Raw genomic sequence first — 21,704 nt, forward strand, 5'->3', positions numbered from 1 at the left:
ATCAAGGGCACAACTTGCCTGACACTTGAGATTCCAATTACCAGGGTGATTCTTCAGATCCTCGAAACCTCGCGCTAGTCGTAGCAATACAAACATACATGGTATAGACAAAATTAACATCACACCAAACATAAGAACACACTGCATAATAATGATCTACGCGTTGCTACGAGATCGCGGGAACGAGAACCACTAAAATCGGAGTTACGGTTAAGGAGTTATGATTTACGGGAGATCTGCGTGATTAAAATATTAAACTATTTTATAAATTGGTTAATATAATTCATATGAGAGGTTATTCTATAAATAATTATCTCAACTTTAATTTAAGTTATAAATTGACTATAGATCATCTTCTAGTAGATTATAATGATAAGCAGATTAACAAGAGTAATCAACATAGGTTAAATAGAAATCTAATTATAAAAGAGTGAGACATGGTCTAATCAATATTGTTACTGCGTAGTAAATATTTATACGAGACTAACGCAACTTGAACGGATCAAATCGGAGTTAAAACGGAGGAGCTATGAATTTCCTAAGGTTTTATGTATTTGGTATAAGATTAATTAGGAAATAAATTTTTAAATTGGCTTTCATGTCAAAACAGTGGAACTTTATGATGAAAAATAATATTACAAAGTTATTGGAACTGGAATGGATCAATTTGAAGTTCATATGAATTTTCTAGGGTTTAAACAAGTTTCTGCAATTATTTATATATTAAAAATCAATTTCCCTAATTATTCCTTTATTTTTATTTCACTCTGGACTGCGCGCCCAATATTTGAAAATGCAGGGGCTAATCTATAAAACTTCGGCAGACACAGACCTACCCCGCGGTGGACGGCGGGTTGAATCTATATTATTTCAGGGACTCTTACGCAAAACGCCCAGCCGAAGGGGTATGGCTGCCTCAGGTTCGTTGGATTAGAGCCCAACGGCTCAGATTTAATTAGGGGTTTTAATAATCACCAAGCGCTCAGGACCAGAGGATCCACGATCGACGGCTTGGATCGCTTAGACGTCTAGATCGCGAGCGAACGCATCGGAACCGCTCATTCACAGATCGACGGTTACCATCTCCTTTCTTCTCGATCTAAACTCTAGGCATTGGATTGCCATCCAACGGTTACCAACATTCCCCGCTCCCATCTAATCGTGGCCGACCAACCCGAGATCGACGGTCAACACATCATCGCCACCGATGGGTCACACGCCGACGCACTCCAGGGAGGGATGCGGTCACCGACGGCGGCACCATGGCCGGGAGGTTCCCCAAGCCCCGATTCCCGACCGAATCCGATCCAAACGCGGAAACATAAAGCGAATCACGTCCAGGCTTCGTCGAGGGTTACTCACAGTGATTCAAATCGCTACGAACTCCACACACGGCGCGCGATGGATCTTGTGCCCGGTGATGAAATTCTGGCCGCCCCAACGGTCATTCCCTCCTTCTCCGGCCACGAGCGCCCCCCAAGCAACGTATTGAAGCCCCCAGACCCCCTGTGGAACCCCGACTGCAAGCTGAGGCCGAGGGCGACGTTGGTGGTACTCTCTGCTCACAGTTCTCCCCTCGATTTGGCGTTGGCTCTCGGTTCCAGCGATGGCGGCGAACTGGATTTTTTTTCCTCACTGCGTTAATGGCGGAAGCGCAGGGTCTTCATTTATCTACTGGCGCCGCGTCTGTTACCGAGAACGCAGGGAAGAAGATAGGCCCCGGCGAGTTCGGCGCGGGTGGTTGAGCGTGAGCCACAACGTCTTCCGCGCGGAGCAGGAGCACGGTTCGCCATCCTGGGCCCACATTCAGTGGGGCACGCATGCGTTGGCCAGTCCGGGCGCAAGGTTGGCCAGCTAGCTTCCTGGGTCACGTCGCGAGTGGAAGCGAGGATTGTGGGCGCCGTTCGACCGAGTCCGCGCGATTTCTGCGCGCTTACCGGATCACTTGACTCGGCTGGAAGGGATAAGGAGGGAGACGACTCTGTCATCCCGGCCCCACGCACTAGACACAGATTATCCCAAGCGCGCGCGACAGAGATAGCGGCTGGCGGCGCGGTGGGTCTGTTACGTGAGAGAGGAATCCCAGTAGCACGGCCCCACATGTCATTCGCCCAGACCAGGGAATGGATCGTGGGCCACGAAAACGTAGGGACGAGTTGGGCCATGGGAAGAAAATGATGCTGGGCCGCGGGGGATTATTCAACCCAGGCAGCGCTTTCCTTTTTTTTTTCCTCTATTTGCCCAAAAACCCATAATTCAAAATAGGTTTGAATTGTTGATTTGAATTTCACTTCTCATATCCTAATAGTACTTTAATATAAATACTACTACCAATGTTTTGCCATAATTTCTATGGTATTATTATCATTATTATTATTATTTTTATTCATTCCTCAATTCCTTTGCTCCCATATCCTTCGGAGCACAATTTAAATCTAAAGCTAATTTATTTTGATTATAGGTTTCGGATCAATGCACAAACATAGAAATCCCAGCATGATGCATAAGTTCATGTTTTATCTGGTATTTATTTAAAATAAACTGTGTCACATGAATGATTCTCATAAACAAAAGAGTTTTTTTTCCATGTTATAATGAGTAGAGGGCAAAACATATATTGAGATCAACTCTTTCTTTTTATTTACAAATTGGGTATTACACTGGGTGATAGTGAATTTCCAATTCATAGTCCTTAATCAGCTCAAGCCATCTCCTCTGCCTCATATTTAGTTCTGACTGGGTAAAAATGTACTTCAAGCTTTTATGATCTGTATAAATATGACAGATATTCCCCAGTAGATAATGACGCCATATTTTCAGGGCATGAACCACAACAGCTAATTCCAGGTCATGAGTTGGATAATGTTCGTCATGCCGGCGCAACTGTCTCGAGGCATACGCTATAACTCGGCCTTCTTGCATTAAGACACAACCCAAACCACTGTCTGATGCGTCACAATACACATCAAACGGCTTTTTAATTTCTGGTTGAGCTAATACCGGAGCAGTGGTCAATAACACCTTCAGCTGCTCGAAGGCTTCATCGCATCTTGAAGACCAGTTAAATTTGGTATCGTTCTTCAATAAACTTGTGATTGGTTTCACAAGTTTGGAAAAATCTGGAATAAATCGGCGGTAATAACCAGTCAGTCCAAGGAAACTTCGGACTTGATGTACAGTGGTTGGTGGTTTCCACTCCAAAATATCCTTGACTTTGCTGGGATCAACCGCAATCCCCTTGGCAGACAATACATGTCCCAAAAATTGGATCTCCTCCATCCAAAACGCGCATTTACTGAATTTAGCATATAATTGATGCTCCCTTAAGCGCGTTAATACGATCCACAAATGCCGAGCATGTTCCTCTTCATTCTTGGAATATATCAAGATATCATCAATGAAGACTACCACGAATTTATCTAACTCGGGCATGAATACCGAGTTCATAAGATATGTGAAGTGGGAAGGAGCATTTGTTAATCCGAAAGACATAACCAGATATTCAAATAATTCATACCACGTAGTGAATGCGGTCTTGGGTATATCTTCGGGTCGGATCCGGATCTGATGATAGCCCAACCTGAGGTCAATTTTGGGAAATACCCGAGCTCCAGTAAGCTGATCGAATAAGATATCAATCCAGGGAAGAGGGTACTTATTCTTGATTGTGACCTCATTAAGGGGTCTGTAATCCACGCACATCTGAAAGGTTTGATCCTTCTTCTTGACAAAGATGGCTGGACAACCCCAAGGTGACGAGCTTGGTCGGATGAATCCCTTTTCTAGTAGATCTTGTAATTGTGTCTTGAGCTCTGCCAACTCATTCGGAGGCATTCGGTATGACCTTCTAGAAATAGGAGTCGTACCGGGCTTCAACTCAATCACAAATTCTACATCTCTCTCTGGAGGCAATCCAGGCAGATCTTCCGGAAAGACGTCCGGGAATTCACATACTACCGGAATATCTTGGATCTTCGGTATGATGGCTTCATGTACTCTGCCAAATGGTTTAGCTGTAGTAGCTATGGGAATGGACAAGAGAACCTCTTCCTGGCCATAGCCCAACCTGATGGTTCTTAGATAAGTGTTGAGGATAGCTTTGTGCTGGGCTAACCAATTTATGCCCCAGAATTACATCTATATCTTGGCCTTTCAGAACAATCATATTTGTGGGAAAGTCCCATTCAGCCAATGTTACGGTCACATGGAAAGCCACTTCTTTAGTTAATATTTGTCCCCCAGGCGAATGAATAATAAACCCTTCCCTTGATTCGATGCAGGGAATGCAATATTTTTCCACAAACTTCTTGCTTACGAATGTATGTGAAGCACCAGAATCAAAGAGAATGACTGCAGGGTAATTAGCCACGAGAAACGTACCCATCATGACCGGCTCTCCCTCCAGTGTCGTGGCCACTTGTGTATAATAGATTCGCCCAGTTTTATTCATATTCCTGCCCGCTGCATTATTTGTCGTGTTTCCCTTGACTTGGCCTGAACTCCTAGGGTTCTGCTGATTATTAGAGTTGTTCCACCTCGGATATGGGCAGTCTTTGATGAAATGTCCAGATTTCCCACAATTGAAGCAGCCAGTTGATGAACTCGGGAGTGCGGGGAAACGAGCACCAGGGGCACTCGGCTGAGTTGTTGAAATGGGGGCAGTGGCAGGACGGATGAATACAGGCTGTTTGAAGGGGTAAGAGGGTGGACGAGGTGAAGAACGATTTTGATTGAAAGGTCGGATCACCAGCCTTTGTCGCTTTTCAGGCCCTTAGTTGGACCTGTCACCTCCAAAGCCCTTTGATTTTCCTGGGCCTGCATACTTAGCTTCAACTGCCAGTGCTGTTCTGACAGCCTTGCTGTAGGAGAGGTCGAGGCAGGTGGCCATCTTTCATTGTAGCTGGTCATTAAGGCCTCTCATGAAACAGTTCCTCTTTTTCATGTCAGTACTGACCTGGTCAATGGCGTACTAGGACAAATGATTGAACTTGTTGAGATACTGTGTAACAGTATCTCCACCTTGCTTAAGCTTCATGAATTCTTCTTGCTTCATATGGAGCACTCCTTCTGGAATGTAGTGCTCCCGAAATGCCAATTTAAATTCGTCCCAGGTGACTTGATGTCCGGCTGGCTGAATGGCCACATAATTTTCCCACCAGGTGCTAGCAGGGCCTCTTAACTGCTGAGTCGCAAATAATGGCTTCTGGGTCTCTGTGCATCGGATGAGTCCAAACTTCTGCTCAATGACCCGAACCCATTCGTCAGCTTCGAGGGGATCTTCAGCTTTGACGAATAATGGGGGACGAGTTTCCGAGAAATCCAAATACAAAGTTTCGCGGGGTCCCTGCGGATAAGCTCTCCTGCCTTGTTATTGAAGCTGATGTCCCGCCATTTCACGAAGGAAGTGGGTGTTGTCAGCGGTCGCGGTGACCAAGGCGGCCATAGCCTCGGCCAGCGTGGGTGGCACTAGCAGTGGATTTGGTGTATCTTCTTGGCCACGAGATGTTCCCACACCATCATGTGCATGAGTTCGAGATGGCATCTGAAGCAAAGAAATATTTGGAAAATATCACATGCTGATACATACCATTATTTTACATTACTTAAGATGTAATGTTACAAACTCAAAGTACAACATGACTACATTACCTATTTTACATTAACATTATTTCTAAACTATACTACTACTAGTATTTATTATCCTTAGCAGCTTTGTTGTCGGGTGTAGGGGTCCATTGATCAGCCAGGTTCATTGAAGGAGGGGTTTGAAAAGATCCAGTTCCCCACCAAATGCTTCACCTGCTGTTCCAGAAGGTTCAGCTCCCATTCCGACAGGGTCTGCAGGTACGTCAGGGTGTAGTCGCGAATACAATTCATGAACTTCCTCATGCAATGTATTGCATTACACCTGCAAGTTATCAACGGTTGTGCTAAGCTCCTCCACACGGGCTCGAGCTTTGGCCTCTCGGTCCCAAGCAATGGAACGTGAGTTGACGACCCAATCGAGTGCCAAATCTCGTTCGGCAAGCTCGTCTTGCAAATGTCGGATGTCAGTTCTTAGCTCATTTATGTGCTGACCATCCTCGACCCACACATTGTTCCTGTGACGTAGCTCCGTTCGAAGCTGCTCCACCTGGGCTTCTAGATCTCCAATGGGGTCATTGCTGCTGCTGCTGCTATCCTCATGCCTTGGAGCCAGCTGATGGCGAGGCACGCCAATCGGTCCAGTGGACTTGCGCGTTGTTTTCCTTGTGCACGACGACATATCTCCATAAGGGGGAAAATCTTATTAGTATAGTTTTTAACATGATGCATGCATAATTACAGAATCAACCTTAGTTGATTCACAACCTTCTATACATTGCACTCTACTATCTGGTCTTTAAAATAAGTACTTCAGAAGGTGGTTAGATAAGAAGGAAAGAAATTTTCTAAGATAAGTCTTTGAAAATTCTTTTTGAAAATGCCTCATAACATCTGCAGAGATGGGTTCGCTTCGATACTAGCTATGACAGAACCTCCCAAGTCATTAGGCCCACCTACAGTGTCCTTGTCCATCGAACCTCAGACATCCCTGCAGGTGCGCCTGATCACTTGACAAGTTCAGTATCTATAATCTTTACCTTGCCCAAGAGCGTTTCACCTGCCATGCAGATATTACAACACATCGGAGGAACGAGTATGCAGAAGCAGTTACAACAACTTATTTTATATTAATGTATAGAAAGAGTAGTATTATTATAGACCAGTAAAATATAAGAGTGCTGGAGTAATATTATTACAACCCTGGGAGGCAAAAACCCCTCCCGATTAACAGTAAACAGTTTTTAAAGGAGGACAATTCCTCCCGAGGCTTCAGTCTTGGTTTTCTTCCTTAGGCACCACCTTGGAACAAAAGCAACAAAAATTTGCTGCTTCCTCACCTACAACAACATGGGTTCGAAAACCCTGAGTACGGAGTGTACTTTCGCAAGTCTTACCCGTCAAAATAAAAGACTCTCAAGGATATGCTGGCTTAAGGGAGTCAAGGTAAGGCTTAATCAATAATCAAGACTCTTGTTATCTTATTCTGGTATTAGTCTGCCCGAGGCAAAGCTTACCCATGATGAGGCATGTGACCAGTTAAAGGGTCCTCGGTCAGCAGGCCTACATCGAGAAGGTCCTCAATCGACTCAGACGGAGACACTACACCGAGACTCCCTTCTCGTGCAAGTCAACCGCCTGGTCTCAGCTTTATCATTTTCAACCCAAAGTTTGGTACCTGGCAGAGGTACATCTTTTTCGATGTTGAACCCATCACGACCATGGTGGATCCACCATCAAGTTTTATTTTGAAAACATCCCACCCACTTGAAGCATCATCTTTTCTCAAAACAAAACATTTTGTTTTTCTAGAGCAAAGCTAAGCATAAGGAAAACCTTTTTGTAAAACAGGGAATCAAGGAAAGGTAATCAAATTCTCAAGGAAGGAAATGCATCAATTTGTTTAGCACACAACTCCTATCACCTAATGCATCAAGCAAGTGAGAAAGATTTTAAAATAGCAAGGAGGTGGCAAATGCATCGGGGCTTGCCTTGTGTTATAGGTGAGTCAGGCTCTGCTCCAAAGATGTCAAAATAAAAGCAGCTCTCGACCTGTGGTTCTTCAGGTGGTGGTGGTGTAGCCCTTGCTTCTTCAACTTCTATCTCTTCTTCATTTTCTATATATAACCATATATGATCATGAATGTTCATGTAATGTTCATGAAAATGCAAAGACAATAAAAGTATATTATCTTAGGTCTTGAATACAATTTTCCTTCATGGTTCTCTAGAAAACTAGGATTGGTGGAGTTATTATTTTAGTTCATAGGGCAGACACTACTAGAAAACTAGGGTTTTGAGTTCTAGGTACCAAACATGGTCCAAATCATACCAAACTTTACCCAAGGCTTCTAAATAATATTCAAAGCTTTTCTCAAAAGTTTGGTGACTTTTGGAATTATCAATTAATTCCTAAAATTCCAAGGGTATGGGTTTTGGTATTCTAAATACTCCATAATTCCCTATTTGGAATAAAAATCATAAAACTTAGGAACTTAGCAAAATTGGTCTTGCATTTTTAGCATTTTTCTATATTTTTTATGGATTTCTAAAGCTTCTCGGAAAAAGAAAATGAAAAACTTCTAATAGTGTTGGGCCAAAACTGGCCCAACCGGCCCAACTTTAAGCGGAATACAGGGGCGCGTCCGCGCCCATGCTGCCAGCTTTGCGAAAAGACCCCTGACGTTTTAAATAACTTGAAAAGCGTTCTCGGCACTATTCCTAGAGTCACTGACATCTTACAAAAATAACCACGTAGTTCTATTTCTTTACAACATCAAGTCCTCGATGGGAAACGCTGGTGAGCACGCTCTCCGGTGAACCCGTACTAGCCGATATGCTTAATGACCAGAGCCCTAACTCGGCTAACACATAATTCCCCCCCTAACGACTATAACCCCTCAATCAATTGCAAGGTTCGAGCTTACAATCGTTCTGTCCACGGTGGCGATGGAAACCGGAGGTAACTTATCGTGTTCTGGGCGATTCAAGGTGGTTTAATTCAATCAGATGGTTCTGAGAGCAACAGGGGACATGAGGGAGGCGAGAACGTCCCACGGAAGAGCACGAGCTAACCTGTAGACGTCTGGCCATGGCGAGGTGTTTACGGGTGCGGAAAACCAATTTGGGGAGAAAGAGAAATTAGAGAGCTATGGTGGCTAATCGGAGGCAGGAGCGGGTGCTCTGGCTTTGTGATTATCTAACAGAGCTAGCGGTGTGCTAAATTTATAGTGTTCAAGAGCGGTGGCCTCCAATTTTGGAATGGCGCGTTGGCGGTCGGAGAGGAAGAAGATCACTGGTGGCGCAATCGTGGCATTCACCGATGCAGCGGTTCAGAGAGGGTAAGTCTAGGTGTGCCATGGTTACTACCGCGTAGTGAAGAGTCACGACGTGGCATAATTGAGGTCGCCGGAGTGTCCACGACGACATCGGCGGTCCGGCCACGTCGCAAAGGCTATAGGCACGGTGATAAGCTTACCCTGCGACCACATCTGCTTCCCCGCGAGATCTTTTACCTCCCCGTGGATATCCACTGCGTGCCTGGCAAGAATCATGGCGACCGGCGCAAATCCGGACGCGCGGATCACCGGCGGCGAGGGGGACTGAACCCTAGGATATTTCAGTGCACTGTACCATTGGAAGCTTCATCAGTTGTTCTGACAGAGCATTTCACAACGCGTTTTACTTTAGATTTTATGCAGTGACCTGACCCACTCTCTACATCAAAGTTGTAGCTTAACAAACTAGATTTAACTTTTTTATAATGTCCGCTATCAAATAGTCACAGGATCTTACTCATAGTCGAGCTCTAAGTTCATCCAACTTCACTGTTATTGAGAATTCAGATATAGGGCTGACTGACAGCACAACTTTGAACATATTTTTCTCCAAACTTTGTATGTGATCAAAGCTTAGTTACTTAAACAAAGTTGTTCTCCTATAGTAGCTCTACAAGTTTGGTGTGTTGACCCTAGGCAAATTCCTAACATTTTTAGATCTACAGAGTTCCAAAGTCAGTTATATTCACTTATTTTCAGACTTAGTCTATGTGAGAGGAATTGAGTGGCTTTTTGCAAATAAGCCCAATTCACATCTTATGACTTGCAAATCTTCAAATATGTGAACCATATGACTTGAGGTACCCTAACACCTTGGTTTTTGCACTTAGGTCCAAAAGTGGTCAAAATTTACATATAACCTCCTAGGGTTCAGTCTAGGGTTTTGCAGGGGTCTATTTAGGGTTTTTGGTACTTCTAGAGTTTGGATGCCACTTGATTTCATTAAGTGGGATTACTTATGATTATTTCTCATAAGTTTTTGAGGTTTTCTCTCATTTGGACTTTATTGACAGTCTAAGCTCAATTTGGGGTTAAGTACCCTACCCTAGGGTTTCACCCATGACTAGCCACGTCCATACAACTTGTTTGAACTTTTTGCCTAGTGAATGCATTCTAAGTGTAACAAGCACATGATATGCTAATGCTCATGATGTTATGCTCAAGTTTTAGTGATAGTAACACCAGGGGTGTTACATCTTGCCTCTGCCCATGGTCGTGCAGAAGGAGAAGTGAAGAGGAAGGAGAAGGCAAGTGATCAAGAGAGAGTGAAGAAAGCAGCCGAGGCAGGCGGGCTATTTAAAGAGGCCAGGGGGTGACCGTCCACTTCCAACCCTGCTCACCGAACAGTCACAAGAATTCAATAAGCAATTCCAACCGCGTGAAAATGAGTCAGGCGTCTGGCGCCGTTTCGCGTAACACAGCACTGGTTGGATTCAAGTCAACGGCTCAGGCAAATGATTATACCTCTCCGTCATGTCAAATTACAACTTCAGGACAATGCGATAGACACCTTTCGCGGGACAGACACCCTTTGGGCACACCCATTGGGTGTACCACCCGGATTCTTCAAGATTTTCTGAAGCGGAGGTACCTGCAAAATATACGCAATGAATATACCGCGACAAAAAGAGAAGATCGGCTGAAATGGGAGGAAGTCTAAATGCGGTTACCAAAGCACAAGTCCAATCAGCAGAAGCATTAAAGTATGGGGCTGAGTGGTGTCCAGCCAAGGGTTCCCTGTTTCAACCGACTAGATTTCCAACTTGTCACCGATCAAATTGATTCCAGACCTAACAAGATATGGATAGATGTCATCACCAGGTTATTCGAACAAATCATTTTGAAAGCAGCATAAGATGAAGACCTTCGAATTGATTGTTTCAAAATCAACTCAAAGCTCGGGGGCTACACCCATAGGGTGCACCTTCGGTGCACCCAACAGATTCACAATACTTTGAAGCCAAGTGTTAACTTCAAAAGCATAAGATGAAGACCTTTGAATTGAATATTTCAAAATCAACTCAAAGCTCGGGGGCTACACCCATTGGGTGCACCGAAACGGTGCACCCAACAGATTCATGATACTTTGAAGCCAAGTGCTGATTTCAAAAGCATAAGATGAAGACCTTTGAATTTATTATTTCAAAATCAACTCAAAGCTCGGGGACTACACCCAATGGGCACCCAACAGAGGTATAAATATTTCAAGTCATACTACGAGCCCATAAGCGAGGACCAGGAACCTTTGAATCGATTATTTCAAAATCAACTCAAAGATTAGGGGCTTATGGGGGACAGATATCCCCCGGGTCCATTAGAAGGTGAAAACTCTGCTTGGGGCCACATGCCAGTCGCCCCGCAAGGACACCGCGCCGTGGGCTGGGCAAAGATAACGGTGGAAATGGGCCGACCCAGGAAGGCGATGGGCTCACGTCCGAATTATTTGTGGCTCGGGCGTGATCCCGTTGAAGCTGTTCGCTTTTCCCGTTCCCGGCATCCTTGAACGCCGGGGATAGCTAGGAACGATTGCGCCGGGTTTTCCTCGAGATAAGCGAAGTCTGTTCACTATTAGCTAGGAAATAAGCTGGAAGAGTGTGATCAGCATGTACATGGGAAGTACCCTACGGTCATGTACATAAGGCCAAGAGGGATCCCCATCATTTTCATCTCATTAGCACCTCAACATTCAGAAGACACCACTTGTAAACACCTCCCTCATACAGAGTCACTCAATGAAGTAAGGTATTACGCTCCTCAAGCGACCAGAACCTACTAAAAATCGCCCGACTCTCTCTTTCTCGTGCCCCCAGCACAAACCATCGAGTTACAATCTACGACATTGTCCTACCCAAAAAGCACCATAAGGGTACCCCCGGGTGTGCGGTCGGACACTAGACACCGACAGGCAGCAACACCAACGCCACTGTTTTGGGTTAGTGCACCCTGATTTGTGTTGCTATGTCCTCGGCGTCATGTAGCATCTATTGTTGGTGAGCTTAGGGCACGGGGTCGCTGGCTGGCTCTGTGCCGGCAAGCTCAACGCCGCCTCTGCTGGGCACCGAGGGGAGGGAGTCATGCCTGGGTTGTTGATTGTTTGATTAAGGGCCATGATTTGATCTCTGAGTTACCCTTTTGGTGTTTAGGTCTAGTTTGTTTGATGGACGAATAATGGCTTAGATTTGAAGGTGATACCCCTTCACTTAAATAGGATCTGGGCCACATATTTTTTATCTGTGGGCCAGAATCACGTACTGGTTCAACAGATCTAATCTGATCCGTTGGATGGGAATCGAACGACTGTCGTATATGGATACCCCTTCGCCCGAGCACTTTTGCATAAGGGTCCTTAGATTTTGTAGCAATCAACCTACCATCCACTGCCGTGTTAAATAATTAAGTATAGACCCTGGAATTTACAAATTGATCCCTAGAGCTATTAAATCAGTACAAATTGATTCTAAATCTTATTTATTGCATATCTTCCACATTTTAGCTCTGATTTGAACCATCGAAGTTGTGTTAGCTTCATAATAAAATTTCCTACACGATAATAACACTATTTGTGTCATATCACAGACTTTTAGAATTAAATATTCATTTAATCTATGTTCTAACCTCTCTAATCAAAGTTAATCAGTCCCTAGTTATAATTGGATAAAATATGTGTGATAATAAAGTTATAACTTGGATTAAAATATAAATAGTTATTTATTAGAATATCTTTCTCATATGAATTATATTAATACACATAGAGCATAGTTTTCATAATTAAACATATGAATCTCTCGAAAACCATGCCTTTTTAACTATAACTCCAATTTTAGTCATTCTCGGACCTCCGATCTTGTAGCGACGCGTAGAATATTCTTACGCATTATACTCCCATGTTTTGGTGTAATGTTACCATACCCATTATTTGCTTGATTCTATGTATTGCTATGCATAGAAGCAAGGTCGAGAAATCTAAAGACCAACTTGGTGAAGTATCTAGAATCACAAGTCATAGGCAAGTTGTGCCCTTGATCACTCTTCTTTACCCAATAATGTTACTGTTAATCACTATGCTATGCTTAGGTAAATTTTTATGGGACCCAATAGGTCACCCTAGTTTGAGTTACTTTATACCTTGCTTGCCACTAAACTTTTGGGTAGCATCTGCTATTGCTCTATGTGGTTTTGGGTGTTAAGATATAAATGATTCATGATCATGCTTTACTATTGTTATTGGATTATTTAAATGTTCATGATAAAATTATGGTGTTAACTAGAACATGGAGCTTAACTTGAGATAACGCCCTTGGTTGATTAATTAGGAAAGCTAGTGTGAGTTAATCCTTTCCCAAAAGGTGCAAGCGGGGTGGAAGATGCGAGTGTAGGGAGGTCCTTGTGTCGGACTGTCTTTTTAGCTTTCCGGATGAGGGATTCCTATACAGCTTTCGGCCCGTAAACTGTAGCGGGTTCTCTCCTCTAGTGAAACTTTGTAAAGGCCTCGCAGTGTACCCTCGCCTACTCACCTTGGCAGTGTTTAAGGGTTTGATCAACCCGAGGCGACAAACAGAACACATCTTGTGGGTAAAGATGTGCAACCTCTGCATAGTGTAAAACTGGTATACCAGTCGTGCTCGCGATCAAGTGCGACTCAGGACTCTCGCATGATTAACTTATGGAATTAAACTTAATTTGTCATTTGCATTGCATTGTGGGTGTTATTATTAATTGTGATCTCTTACTTAATTGGGTTAGTATATACTCTTACTTATTAATTGCTAATAAAACTTTGATCAACTTTAAAAGCAATGCTCAACTTTAACCATCTTCTTTGGTAAGCCTTACATCTCACATGAGCCCCCACCATCAGTGAGTTGATGCACATTATTCCCCACAACTTGTTGAGCGATGAACGTATGTGAGCTCACCCTTGCTGTACTCACATCCCCCAGGTCAAGAATAGGTACCACAAGATAAGGAGCATGAAGGATGTTGCGATGAGTTCGTGAGAGGTCTAGGCCGTCGTCTCCTAGTTAACTATGGTTGCTGGATCATTGTCTTCGTATGATGTAATTATTTAGCTATTACAGAACTCCTATTATATAGTAAAGATGTGACATTCATTTTTGTACCATGAGTAATCATATGTGTGAGACTTGATCCTAGCACACATTTGATTCGCGCCCGGGTTTGGCCCTTAAATCCGGGTGTGACACTATATCAACGGGAACAACATCACTGGCCCTAGGGGTCCACCGTGGTTGTGGCAGAGGGTATCTCGAGCCGGTTTAGCTCAATTGATGCATGGACTATAACCGCTTTGGCTCGAGGGTGGTGGACAGGTGCTCAGTTTCGTCGGTCATCGTCGTTCTTGGCGAGTCCTGACGAGGGGTGGTCGGCGGGCGAGCGTGCCGCTGTAAGGGACTTAAATCTATAAAGAAAAAGAAGTAGGAGGGTGCAAGTAAAGTTGTCAGTGACTCTATGGAATAGTGTCGCGGGCTCTTCACTGATTGTTTGAATCATCAGGGGCCTTTATGCAAAGTCGCGCAAACGGACACGGACGTGGGCGTCTTCCCCTGTTCATGGGCTGGCTCGGGCTGGAGTCAGCACAATCCTGTTCATGATTTTTCCTTTTTTTCCTAGTAGCTTTTAAAATCCATTAAAAATAGTAAAATCATGGGACCAATTTTACCAGACTCCTAAAATCAAATAGTATTTAATAAAAATAGTTTCAAGATTTTTATTGCAAACAACAAATTATCTAGCATTTAAAAGTGCTTATGCAAAGCCTATTAGAATTTTAGAATATATTAGGAGTTCCAAAAATCATGGAACCTTTTGGGTAGACTTGGTATGTTTGTTCTAGCCCTTGAGTGAAGTTGAACTTGTTTGGCCACTATTTACCAGAAAACCAGATATAGTCCAAAGAAATAACCCCTTTTAATACAAATGAAACTAGGAATAATTTTACAAGTGAAATTGGAAACAATAAACTTGCTATAACTTGTTAGCCTAAGAAGATTAGTTAAGTTAATGTTAGAAGATTATCTAGCTAGAAAGCTCTAATGGCTATAAACTCCGTGAAAGAAAGTTGTATTCAAGAGAGTGATTTTAATTCTTGTTTACAAACTTGCATGTGCATGATGTACCATATGCATCCATGTATGTATTATTGTGTGTAGAACACAAAGAAGATTACACCGTAGAAGAAGTTGTCCATCTGATGGAAAACCCTCCTGTGGAGAACAATTTCTATTTTGACATATGTGGTGAAGAAGCATTGTCGGAGAGTAAATCTGCGGCCGGGTGGCGGAGTGCACCCGCCCTAAATCCTAAGATGAGGAGGGGCTTAGGCGTTTTGCTTGATCGTTGGAATGAACGGGAAGAACTCAAGAACACACAAGGATTTAGAGTGGTTCGGGCCGCCGGAGCGTAATACCCTACTCCACTATGAGATGTATTGCTTGTGAGCTTGTATGAGCTTGCGAGTCTAAGGTGTGATCTAAGATTGCGTGTGTGTGTGTAACTTCGCATGCCTACCCTTTTATAGCTGAAGGGGGCATGCACAAAGGTACTGGGCCCCGACATGTGGGCCCAGGAACATAAAGAATACAACCCTTGGAGCCACTAATGTCTGTCACCGAGACAATCTTCTTGTGCCCTGACGCCCGAGATCTGTGTATCCTCGGCGTGCAGGGGAAGCTTCTTGTAGAAGGGAAGATGAGTACGGCGCACCGCTTGGCACGGGCGCACTGTTTCCCAGTAGACTGATCAGACGAGTCATCGGCTGGATGGGTCTGACACCATCTACCAGCGGATGGGCAGGGCGCATTAAATGCCGAGAGGGCACATCGCCCGTCAGTGTGGTGGCAGGCGGTGGGTCCTCTCCGCAATAAATGCAAAGGCTGCATGGCTGTATGGACTTTGCATCAGGCTCGGCCTGCTGGCTTATGTCACGGGCCACACGCCACGCGGCAGCAGCGGGCCTCCACCCGAGCGGGAAGCGTAGGGCAAGGCCTGGACACGTGCCGGCACCGGACCCCTACCCATGCCGGGGCCCTCCTCGTCCCGAGACCTTGCCAAGGCCCGGACCTTACTGGGGGAGCCTGGAGCTTATTTGAGGGACCCGGCGTGCCCTCTTGGGAGCTCCGGACCCGTTCGTACAGGGGTCCGGTGTCCCTTGGAGGTCCGGACCCATCGATGCACGTCGGGATGTATTACCTTTTCTTGCCACGTGGTGCCCCTAGTCCTGCCCATGTGGTGGGGTCGGGTGCCGCTCTCTGTATGACATGGAGGTGTGGTACGGGAGCAGCGCCTTCATACCGTAGAAGAGGGTACCCCTGATTTAGGGTACCAACAGTGGCCCCTAGGCCCGCCTCAAGGGAGGATGCGAGCCTGCGGGTGGGACCAGAGTCTGATTGGCGGTTGGATCGCTGCTCCTGCGCGCCTGTTGCTGCAATTACTATCGGCCCTCCTATGGCTATGCCAACTACTACGCCTATTCCCACGGCTGACTGGCCCGTGACCATTGTACTTAATGTCACTGTTGGGCCATGCGCGGGGGTGCCTCGAGTCACTGCACTGGTTCTGAAAAGTCTACCTTTTCAGACTCCCGTGACGGCCCCGAGAAGACGTGGCATTGGCGCAAGCGGCGGTGCGGTTTTTTCGCACTCGGTAACCGGCACGCCGGTTGCATGACATGTGGGTCTGGGCCCCCGTGTTGGACCTCCGGTTGCAGCGAAGCTGAGGGGGCGCACAGTCGTGCGATGGTTGTAAGCTTCTTGCGCGGCGGTTCGCCTCTTTGACCGTTGGTTATGGTGAAGATGAAGGGGCACTTAACCGTGGGGCGGTTGCATGCCCCTTGCATGGCGGTTCGCCTTCCTGACCGCTGGTTGCTCCAAAAATGAAGGGGCGCGTAACCGCGGGGTAGTTGCACGCTCCTTCTTCGGGTCAGTCTGTATGACATGTGGGACCTGGCCCCCGTGTCATAAGGTGGGATCCTTGGTGCTCGTTGGGGGAGACTTTGACCGTGACGCTTTAGGGGCGCGAGTGGGGGGATCTACCTTTAAAAAGGGGTCGATCTCCCGGGCAGTAGACATGCCTCGCTCCTCTTGCGACCATCGTGCCCTTCCGCCTTCCAGGCCTCCAGATGGGGTGCGCCGGTGTTCTCTGGAGGGATCCGCGTCAAGGTCGTCCCGTCCGGCGACTTCACCGCTGGAGAGCTTGCACTCGTGGTGGTGCCAACAATCTTGCCTTCTTCTTGCTGCTGTTGGAGGGGTGCAACCCCATGGGAGTTGGCATCCTTCCACCATCATTCGACTTCAAGGATTTTCATCACGCAGCCTGGCTGCAATCTCCCACCAGTGGTCATCTAGAAGGATGACTACCAGCCTTGTGGTGGGGAGAAGCAAGCTGGGCTGCAGCCTCCCTCTTGCCCTCATCTTCAAGGATGTTCATCATCTGTGCTGGGGAGGAGGGCGTGCTGAGTTGGGGCCCCGCCTCCGCGTGGGCTGGCGGCCCGCTTCTTCCCTCAGTACTCAGGGGAGAAGGGCGTTCGCCATCCATGCAGAGGAGGCGAACTTCGGGTACGCGGGGCTGGCCGACTGCGGGTGCCGCCAGCCACCGCGTGCCCGATGCCTTGGCTTGGATGGCTTCGGTGCCGCCTCGATGTTGCCTCCTGCTGTTGGGTCGGGGCATGGCTGCCCGTTCACCACATGGGAGACGGTTGCCTCGTGTGTAGGTCCGCCACACCCACGGCTTCTCCCGCGCCGCCGGCTGTACTGGTGGGTCATACATGGCGTCGTACGTCGTGGGGGCGGCGGTCGTGTTCTTGGATGTCCTCACTCCCTTAGCAAAGACGGAAGCGAGGACCTACAAGCGCGCTGAGGCAGCCGTCGCCCACCGGTGCAGGGGTGGTTGTCGTCGCTGGTGAGACCATCAGTGCCACCTATCGCCGAGCCTCCAACTCTTTGGCTTTAATGGCCTCATTGCCGCCCCTCGTAGGAATACGGGGGCGAGGACCTTTCCGCAGCGGCGTACATGCTGAGATGATCGCTGCTGCTGGCGAGTCGTCCATGTAGAGGCGGCCGTCGCCGTTGGTGCTGATGCGGTCACCTCCACTGGCGAGCCGCTCGGGGCTTGTTATCCCGTGGCCCTTACTGGTGTGGAGATAGTTCATACCTGCAGAGTAGAAATGGAACTAGGGCTCCACTTGAAAACATATGTAATACTTTCGCTTTTTGTAAGGTACTCAAGAGTACTATTTGTTAAGCAGTATTAGCACTTATCTATTTTCAACTTGTTCCTGTTGTGTGCGATATTGTTGACTCCTTAGTACCTGGCCCCCCGCCTTGGATGCAGGCTTGATGTGTTGAGGTTGGATACCGGCGTTTCTGGAAAGGTTGTCAACAATCCTCGGGAGGCAAACTCGCTGGGATCTGGATCTATACACAACTTTTAGCTAGGAAGCATTAGTAGTACACCTCATAGGGTTCTCCGTCTGACATTAGTCGTCCTTTGATACATGCTCAGGACCCGCAGGTTTTAGTCCGGGTGGCCAAGTTGCGTGTCCGGACCCCCTTGGGTCGCGGTTCTAGATACTAGGACAATTGTCGCAGGGCAGCGAAGCATGCAGGCCCACGGTACAGGACCTGGCTAAGCAGCTACACGGGCTCAGGACCACCCTATGGAACGGGGTCCCGTTCTCTAGAGCCGGCCCCTAGGCTGTCGGACCTCCCTACTTTCGTATCAGGGGCCCTAAACTGCAAGCCTGGTTGCTCAATTCGGATGTCGCCATGTCAGACAGATGGAAACCGTACGAGTGGGTTAGCTAAAAAGTATTATCTGAAAGACTGTAAGGTAGGACCATGGAGCAGCAAGATGGAACTATCACAAGAGCATAGCTGAGGGGGGTAGTTTCTCTTTATAGCTTGTCGTGCATGTGTGCAGACCAATAGTCTGGGTTCATGGGGGCAGACCCCACCGGGTTGTCGTACACGTATGCGTCATCTAGTTACAAAAAAGGGAAACAGATTCGACCCCTTAGCCTTGCTCTATGGATAGAACTTACAAAGATGTTCGGCATCGGGGTAAGGTACTACTCCAGTCATAGCTAGGTGGTTGCCCCTGGGTCGGTGCATTCCCGCTACCTCGAAGGGTCCTTCTCAGCTGGGGGAGAGTTGCGGAGCCCTTCTTGGTATGGCACTTGCCGTGGGGCAAGGTCCTGACCCAGGGTTCCCACCTGCATTTGACATGGGAGCCCTCGTCTCTGGCTGTGGCCACTTCTGCATGTACTTGTCTGCAGCCCGGACCCGTGGGGAATCCGGAAGGGCCTCCGAAGGAAGGCGTGCTTCAGCTCCATAGACCGGGGAACACGGGGTCCCTCTGGGGTCTGTCTAGTTGTCTTCACCGGAGTAGGAGCCTCCGGCGAAGATATCCTTCAGGTCCCCCCCGGGTGACTGATACCCGAGGTCCCGCTCAGCCGCGACCACCTCGCCGTCGTCCACCTTTTCCTTGCCGGGTCGGTGGCAAGGCGGGGAGCCGTCTTTGGGAGACTGCTCGTGCCGCTCGCTGACGTGTTTTGCGAGGTCAATGATATCGCGACACTCCGTGGCGCTGTGGCGACCGTTTGGGTGCACAGGGCATGAACCGCTGCTAACCCTCTGCGGTCGCGGGCGTTTGTTGCGGTCGCCCTGGCCTCCGATCGCGGCTACGACCACCAGAGCGGTGGACCGTGGTTTCTGGTAGTCGCGGTCCTTCTTCTTCTTCTTTCCGTCCTGGGGAACGGCCCTCGAGCCACCCCGACTGGGCAGCTCCGGATTGTGGGCCGAGTGCCATGCTCGGCCCTCGGCGGCTCTGGCGCATTTGTCGGCCAGAGCGAAGAGCGTGGGAACAGTTTCCACGTCATGTGTGGCCAACTTCTCCAACATTTTTTCATCACGTACTCCTTGTCGGAAGGCCGTGATGATAGAAGCATAAAAAATACGAGGTATAGTTCCTCGTACCTTGGTGAAGTGGGAGATGAACTTCCGGAGGGTCTCCCCGGGCTCCTCCCTCACCGCATGGAGGTGGGCCTCCACACCGTGCTGCTGGTAAGCACTAGCGAAGTTCACAACGAACCGCGCGCAGAGCTCCTCCCAGGAGTAGACTGATCCCAGGGTGAGGTTCATGAGCCAGGTCTGGGCAGGTCCAGACAAGGCCACATGAAAGTATGTTGCCATCACAGCGGTGTTTCCACATGCTGCCGTGATGGCGGTAACGTACACCTGCAGGAACTCCGACGGGTTTGATGTTCCATCGTATTTTTCCGGTAGGTGCGGCCGGAACTTGGGTGGCCAGGACGCCGCGCGGAGATGATCCGCAAGAGCGGTGCAGCCCACACCGCCCAAGGGGACACCCGTTTGGGACCGGGTGCCCATTGGTGTCTGCGGTGCAACCGCAGCGAAGTCTTGATCGAGGTCGCGTCCATCGATGTTTTGGCGGCGCTCGCGCGCCCTTTCCAAGGAGACCTGGGTTTCCTCTCCCGCACGCCTGCGGTTGAGCTCTGCCCGGAGGTCGTTGGTCTGTGTGCCCGTCACTGAGGGCGAGCGCATAGATGCTGACGCCTCGTGTTGGCGCTGGGATGACCGCGTCTTCGACCTGGTCGAGGTAGAATGTGCCATACCGAGCAGTCGGTCAACGTCGTCCCGCCATTGCTTCATGGCTTCTGGTGAAGCCGTGGAGCTTGGAGGGTGTCGCAACAACTCCCTAGCTGCCAACAACGCCCCCGGAGACGCCCTTGATGGAGTCCAGGACGTTTGCGCTGCTGTGTGCTGCCGTGCGGCATGCACATCAGGAGTACCTAGTACTGGGCGATCGGGAACCTGCGGTGTGGAGGAAGCAGCTTCTCCCTCCACCGCAAAGTCTACCGAAGTCTCGGCGCGGTGCTCAATGATCTGCACCATCATGCTTGGGCTAGGGAACAAGCAAGAACCTAATGCCTAGGCCCCCTACTTGGCGCGCCAAATGTCGGAGAGTAAATCTCCGGCCGGGTGGCAGAGTGCACCCACCCTAAATCCTAAGATGAGGAAGGGCTTAGACGTTTTGCTTGATCGTTGGAATGTACGGGAAGAACTCAAGAACACACAAGGATTTAGAGTGGTTCGGGCCGCCGGAGCGTAATACCCTACTCCACTGTGAGATGTATTGCTTGTATGAGCTTGCGAGTCTAAGGTGTGATCTAAGATTGCGTGTGTGTGTGTGTGTAACGTCGCATGCCTCCCCTTTTATAGCTGAAGGGGGGCATGCACAAAGGTACTGGGCCTCGACATGTGGGCCCAGGGACATAAAGAATACATCACTTGGAGCCACTAATGTCTGTCACCGAGACAATCTTCTTGTGCCCTGACGCCCAAGATCTGCGTATCCTCGGCATGCAGGGGAAGCTTCTTGTAGAAGGGAAGATGAGTACGGCGCGCCGCTCGACACGAGCGCACTATTTGCCAGTAGACTAATCAGACGCGTCGTCTGCTGGATGGGTCTGACACCGTTTGCCAGCGGATGGGACAGGGCGCATTAAATGCCGAGAGGGCACGTCGCCCGTCAGTGTGGTGGCAGGCGGCGCGTCCTCTCCGCAATAAATGCAAAGGCTGCATGGCTGTATGGACCTTGCATCAGGCTCGGCCTGCTGGCTTATGTCACGGGCCACACGCCACGCGGCAGCAACGGGCCTCCACCCGAGCGGGAAGCGTAGGGCAAGACCTGGACACGTGCCGGCACCGGACCCCTACCCATGCCGGGGCCCTCCTCGTCCCGGGA

This window comes from Zea mays, chromosome 10 (assembly GCF_902167145.1).
Source record: "Zea mays cultivar B73 chromosome 10, Zm-B73-REFERENCE-NAM-5.0, whole genome shotgun sequence".
In the NCBI taxonomy this organism is placed as follows: Eukaryota; Viridiplantae; Streptophyta; class Magnoliopsida; order Poales; family Poaceae; genus Zea; species Zea mays.